Below are 7,483 nucleotides of genomic sequence, written 5' to 3' on the forward strand. Positions count from 1 at the left end.
CCGAACTTTTCAATACCCAAGTATTGGAAGTCCTTGAGTGTTACCATGAATTTAACCTATTATGTACACATATATGGTACCTATGCAGCCAACCTAACCCTACATCTATCCTCCAATATGAATCAGACCAATTAAGAATGATCTCCATCCATAAATCAAGTCATCTGACCATTGATCATGTGGTCTGATATACATACCTTCTCTTAACTAAATTGGTGAATAACTCTTTATCTATAATGATTTAGATGTAAGTACTTTTATAAAAATTATTTAAAAATGGATATAGGACCATGTAGAACCATTAGATTTCACCAAACTCTTAGATCAGCAATAATTACAAAAATGCCATTAACATAGACCCCTAAATTCTAGATCACATAGTTCCCATGATCCATTTCATGTGAAATTTTATACCAAGCCTAATTGTCATAAATTAACCATACACATCAAATTTTAGCCCTTAAATCATAGTAAATTAGCTACTTGGCCTCTACATCTGTCCGTACACTTATCAAATCAAGATTCCGACTCGTTCATCTTGTTCACCTTACATGAATATGCTTAACCCACCATTAAAATTACAATCTGAGGAACTTATACACGTGAACAAGTCACTCGAATCTAACAGTATACGTGTCATACCCCTAAACACTCCAGAAACACACCTTATGACCATCCATTTATGAAACTGACCGTACATCCACTGACATATATGGCCAAAGTGTTAACTATCAAGTGTCCTTATTTTTAACAAGTCATCTGTCCATCTGTCATATTTGGATCCGCCAAACAGGCCATGTAAACATCATGGTAAACCGATCATCATGAAGATCTTAGGGTTTAAGTCCAAACTGCTCGGTAACTTGTCAATCAAAGGTGTACAAATATTATTTTAGAATTTTGAAATATATTAGCCATTAAAAGAGAATCTTAGTCATCCTTGAGAGATCAGGGCTCAAATTTGGGTGACAGAAAGAGCATGTAGAATAACGATCACCCGTCAAATTTCACTTCGTTTAGAGGGTGAGGTTGTGGAGTACGGACGACAGAAGTCTGGACTAGAGAAAAGGGTAAGATTGTAAGTAAAAAACTAACCTCATGTATAACTCTTAAGCAATCTGTTTACGTAAGTTTCCTTTCATAATGAATTATCACTAATACATGGTTATAAAGTGTGGCCCGCCTGTGACTTAAAATTTCCCCATATGCTGGCCCCTGCCTTAACATGACCCCGCCAAACCAATGAATGGAGTAGATCTCACAAAGGGCATCATGAGTAGACCCCACATGATATCATAGTCAAACACGATATCCCATGACATGGTTTCAGAAATGTTTTCACGTTAGACAGTTCCCACCTTTCCAAACGTGTTGTGGCGCACTAAAACCTCAGATCTACTCCATACTTTGACTCATGGGCCAACACAATACGAGAGATCTGATGAAGGGAGTGGATTTATCAAGAGGCCATCCTAAGTGGATCCATCAATGCCGTACAAACGAGCTGAAAGCAACATTCCCGTTGGTTATAACAGCAGACAAAAAAAATGGACGGGATAATGAATTAGACACCACGGTTCTCTGATTAGCATCCACTACACCAATCTAAACCGTCCGACTATAAGCCATTCCAAAACTGACCACTGCCACATGGTCAGTAAAGGAAGGAAGGAATCCGATGGAATTTACATTCCCCTGTTTCCAAACGAAGCTACCATAGAATGGAAGCTCCATCCGATCAGACCTCTTTACGGGGCCACAGATTAAGCGTTCTTACACCCAAGAACGTAGCTAGGACTTCCTTCTATGAGCCCCAGCTAATGGACGTCTCGGATCCGACCGGGGGAGAGAAGAAAAGATGTTTTGAAACCGGGTGCCGCAAGCGTTTTGCATGCCGATTTCAGCAACACTACAAATCATTCGGATAACCCAACCAAAACTCCAGCCTCTCTCCCAAATTAGAAAGAGAAACCACCATAAATCCTCCGCATTGTCTCAATGACGGTGCTGTTGTTACGCATGACGTTACACAATCAAGGTGCGTAGCCGACTCTCTAGAAGCTTCAAAGCCATCTATAAAAGACTACCATCAGATGCGCTATGAAACAAAACAGAGAGGAAAGAAAAGGGAAAAGAGAGAGGAGAAGAAAAGAGAGAAAGAAAAGAGAGGAGGATAGTGTGGGTACGCGGGTTTCTATGCTCCAACTCTAACCCGATTGAGTCAAGTAAGCTCGTTTCCTCCCCCTAATTAAAACTTCAACCCAAGCTAAAAATGGCTTCGAACAGAGCCTCTAAAGGCACCCTGAAGTGAACTAAAAACCCAGGATTCACCAAGTCATGTGGGATCGGTAATGGGGCCCACAAACTAATTCAAAGTCAGGCCTTTTTCAAGCTCTAAGATAGACTGAAAATAGCCTAAAAATAGGCCATGGTTGGAGCTAGAGTCAGGCCTTAACGGGCCCTGATTCGAGTTAGGATTTCAAGACTCAGATGGACCATACTAGGAGCCGAGATCTGGCACCCATCAGGCCATGAAAATTACTAGAATCAGGCGCTCATCAAGCCTTGGATCGGACTAAAAACCAGCCTCCTGCTGGTATAAATAAATGGGCTGAAGACGGTCCTTAGTTGGATTGAAGACGGGCTTTCCCCAGGCCATGTAATGCAGGTCTCAGCTGGGCCTTGAATCCAGCTGAAAACGGGCTGCACGTATCAAATAGGCCATGCCACATAACGGAGGGCCTCACCATAAAATCTGGTGAGCCTGGTCAAGTTTTGGGCCACCCTTTGGACCACCTGGCTAGGCCGAACCAGGCCCAGTTCGGGCCTCAAATGTTGGGCCAATTTGGGCCTGAACTTGGAGTAAATCCCAGGCCCAATCTGGGCCATTTGAAGAATAAAATCTGGTGGGCCCAGCCGCTTTAAAGTGAGCCCAAGTGATTCTATTCATGGGCCATTCAAACCTTTAGTATGTTTAGAAGTTATTATCTAATGCAATCGAATCCTCGAGGAAGCTACTTGTGTAACTTGGGGCCATTAGTTGCATACGGGGATTCAGATCAAGGGCAGGACTATGACGACTCAATGATGATTTTTTCCTTGGGCTTTCCATCTCTAAGTTAGCTAAAAATAGTATACATCAAATTGCTACCACTAGTTTAAGGTCCTAATACTCGTCATAAATTTCTAAGTTCTATTAACTGCCCTATCTCAAATTCATGATTGATGTATTATCTTCATATTACATGTTAGGTTCATATGCTAGTTAATGAGTACCATTCATGAATAATGATCGTTATTCTTATGTTTAGTATTATATAGATTGGTAGTTGGTACTATAGTCTCACGATGACACATTAAAATTTTTTCCTCCATTATGTAATTCTATGCACCTCATATAAGAACTTATGGTTGTGAGTCGCCTTAATATCTAAGTCACAACACTACATGTGGAGAACTCCACAATTATATGTGAGCCACACTTGGGGTGTAACTAGACGGATTTTGTGTGGAAAATAGGGCCCTTGACCTAGTGTCATTTTGATTAAAGGGTTTTATTTAACATCCCTAGGTGGAAAACCTCATGAGCCGGGGATGGTGGTCATGGGGCACCATGTCCGAGTTGTCGGCCTACGCTGGGTGACGAGCCCCCTGCAGTGACCATTGAGTTACTTAAAATGGCTAATTATAATTGGAATAATAACAGTTTGACTAATCATACATCCATAGCATATTGGCAATAATGGGTGGCTAATTCTAGATGCTGTAGCACGTGTCCTTAGGATCATTGGGGTATCATTTTGCTAGCTCCCAGACCACCGACTATTGACCTATTTGTCTGACTGAAAGAGCATTCCCAGGTCGATGATTGCATGGGTGACGAGCTCAAGTCCGACTGGATACATCCCCAGGTCAACGATTACATAGGTGACGAGCCTAAGTCCAACTGGATGAGCACCCTAAGTTGATGTGCATTCATACACCCATGCATTTTAATAAGACTGCATCTTGCCTGTTTTGGATTATTTTCTTATTTTTTTAAACTATGTCTACTAAGGCGGCAGTGTGAAATCTTGAGGGGAATTCACACTTAGTTGGCCACTCATTCATCAAATATCCAACCGTACAGAGTATGCAGGTGTAAATGAAGAGGATGGTAACACTGACCTTGATAGTATGATGGTGGAGCCTAAAGACGGATATTACAAAGATAAGCAGCAGCAAGAAGCAGCCGGTTGCTTCTATTTTAATTAGTAGTAGTAGTACTCTTGTGTTTGATTTGATACATTGATACTTTCAAAATTTTGTAATAAGGCCTCCAGCTGAGTGGGCCAAATATTTGGGTTTATATGATATAATTCATGCTTGCTTATGCTATCGTACTCTGACTTTAATCTTTCTGCTAGATCTCTGATTTGTTAACTCTCAGGCTTCCAGAACGAGTCTCGTACTCGGGTTATGGAAACCGGGGCATTACATTAGTAGGGGCCAAGGCCGAGGTCTCAGACACATAAGTCAGAACCTGGACAACTGCTTCTCATACATGAGTTAGAGCACGGGCCGACATGCTCCGAGATACTCCCGCTTGTGAACCTACGAGGACAAGTCGCTCTATTGAAGGACGAGCAGCCTCTCCTTGGTCGGGGGGTGGATATTGACTTGTCGCCTGTTGCCACTTCATCTGATTAATCTCATCGACCAACGCCTGCACTTGATTTTATAGTGCTCGATACTTACCTCCGCGGCTCTGAGTCCGTTGAGACAGTCTCGTTAGGGTTGACTCAGCATGGAGTATCAAGGACGAGTGTCGTTGTCCAACGGGCTCGGGCTCCGCCGCTAGTGCTAGAAGTGCTCTCCATTTTCCCTTAGCCATTTCTAGTAAAGCTACAAAGACTCTTTCGTCTCGTTTCTCATAGACGGCACCAAGATGTTGATGCAAAAATCTAGTTCACCCTTACCGAGCTCCGAACACTCGCTCCGAGCTCTATAAGCCTACACAAGAGAAGGACAAAGGAGACCCTAGCTAGAGCAGGGGACCCTCCGATGCCAACGTTAGGCTAGGAATCTAGGTCTAAGTAGTGTAGCTAGGTGTAGGGTGTGAGATCTTACGTCCCTATTCTTGTGTAGTCAATGGCTATTTATACCTTGCAACTGGAGTGGATTGCCCATATTTCTCGGCACAATCTTAGCCACTAGCCACGAATGGCGAACGTGCAGATATCAGCAGTTGTGTAGTTATTTCAAGATCGTGTGTTACCGGGACGATATGCTAGTCATGCCTCCATTTAGACTGACTTGTCGGTTCTCGCGCCCATACTTTTTCTACTAAACTCGATGGAAGACACCAACATTGTGCCTCGGAACTGAGTCTGAGCTAACTTCAAGCGGACGGAATGCGGCCGAGCTAAGTATAATCCCGCCTAGTCTCGCTACTTGGAGGTTTCTCCTAGATAGGATATGCTCTAGATTTTCCCATAACACTGTCCATTTGATTTTTCAAATCATTTTAAGGCATGAGCTTAAAATCGAAGCATATCCACAGCAGATTTTCCAAATCATTTTAAGGCATGAGCTCAAAATGAAAACATATTCATAGCTCAAGTGAACTAAACCAGAGAAAACAACCGAGATAATGACATGCACGGTTGAAACCTTCCTAAGGCTGTAGTGATGTTTATTTGTCATCTAGCCTATTCATAATTGGGCATGGCTAGGTGATGGAATCTCTTCTAACCTTCACAATTCTCCTATGTTTGGTTGTGGGATTGGTATATCCTATTGTTTGCCATTGCCTTCTGGGCATAGTTAGATGATGGAATCACTTCCAATCCTCACAACTCTCATTCATTAAGAATTAGGTCAATGGAAGTTTAGATATGATCTTATTGATATATCTTCCAATTGGATAGGATAGGACTCCAATTCCAATTGGGTTCCTTGAATCAAATAAGGAAACATTCTAATAGCTGTAAGTGGATCCTTGGGCACCCTAGTTCCCACCTTTGAATTTTTAAGTTTCTAATTAAATACTACATAATTACTTCCTTTTATTCCCAATTTAGATTTAGATCTTCTTCTAGTTTTGATTCTAGTTACTTTTAGAATACACATGAGATTTGTCCTTGTGGATTCGACCTCAGTCTTACCGAGATTATTCCTACCTCGCGACCCTACACTTGGGGTTGTGAACAAGTTTTTGGCACCGTTGCCGGGGACTAATAGTGGCATTTTTCTGAGATTAATTAATTTTGAAATTAGGTTAAGATTAAGGTTTATTTACTTTCTATTTTTAGGTTAGGATTTTTTTGAATTATTTTTTAGAAACTAACTTATCTTTTTATTTTTAGGTTAGGAACTTTCCTAATTTGCTTTTAAAAACTAACTTACTTTCCTAAGTTGTTTTTAGAAACTAACTTGCTTTTCTGTTTTGCAGGATCTTAATATAGAAACTTCTAATTTGGTAACTTCTTTCTAAATCTCTCACTTTCTATTTCTAGATTTCTTAATTGCTTTAGTTTTCTCTCTCTTAGTTTTAGGTTAGCTTAGTTACTTAAGGGCTAAGGGTGTTTCATGCCCAAGTGGGTCTGTGATAACACTTGACGTCTCTTGAGTGAAAGAGAATTTGTTGAGGGGTTATCTATCCATCATAGGATTAGACACCACTAGAGATCCTCAGAGTTAACTGAAGTTATGGTTATCAATCAACCGGCAAATCAACCTCTAAATCTACCTCAACCTAGGGTTGAGGAAATCAAGGATGAAAACGAGGTACATCAAGCACCCCCGCCTCATACTTTATGAGATTATTTAAAACCGACGGGGGTGAACACACGTTCCTGTATGGTTTTTCTAAAAAATACAGGACATATGGATATTAAGCTAGGGGTGATCCAACTCCTTCCAAAATTCCATGGACTTAAATCTGAAAATCCATATTTACACATGAAAGAGTTTGATGAGATTATAAGCCACTTTATATTTTCCAAACGTGTCTGAGGACACAGTCAGGTTGAAAATCTTTCTCTTCTCCTTGAAAGAGAAAGCTAAGACGTGGCTGCATTTACTACATCTATGATCTATTAGCAGATGGAACGACATGACAAGGGAGTTCATTAAGAAAAATTTCCCATATCATAAAACGAACACCCTTAGAAAATCAATCATGAATTTCACCCAAAAGGAAGATGAAACATTCTTCCAATGTTGGGAGCGGTTCACAGATCTGGTCAATTCATGCCCACAACATGGTTTTGAAACTTGGAGAATAATAAGTTTTTTTTATAATGGGCTGAGTTCTTCCATGCTCCAAATGGTCGAGATAATGTGCAATGGGGAATTCATGAACAAAAAGGTTGATGATGTGTGAGATTATTTTGATAAGCTTATTGAACACACACAATTATGGGACATTTCTCCAAAATCTAGCCCCACTTCTAGGCCTACTCAATCAAAGGAGATGGGCGGAATTTATCTTATGAAAGAA

General features: G+C 40.9%; 1 non-coding gene across 1 annotated transcript; it reads right to left on the reverse strand.

The window, feature by feature from the left end:
• Positions 1–7,144: 7,144 nt before the first annotated feature.
• Positions 7,145–7,251, reverse strand: LOC131229994 (small nucleolar RNA R71). Its single transcript, XR_009163725.1, has one exon. It is a non-coding gene; the product is annotated as a small nucleolar RNA R71 (small nucleolar RNA).
• Between the last annotated feature and the right edge of the window lie 232 nt (positions 7,252–7,483).

Source organism: Magnolia sinica, chromosome 16, assembly GCF_029962835.1.
Source record: "Magnolia sinica isolate HGM2019 chromosome 16, MsV1, whole genome shotgun sequence".
NCBI classification, from domain to species: domain Eukaryota; kingdom Viridiplantae; phylum Streptophyta; class Magnoliopsida; order Magnoliales; family Magnoliaceae; genus Magnolia; species Magnolia sinica.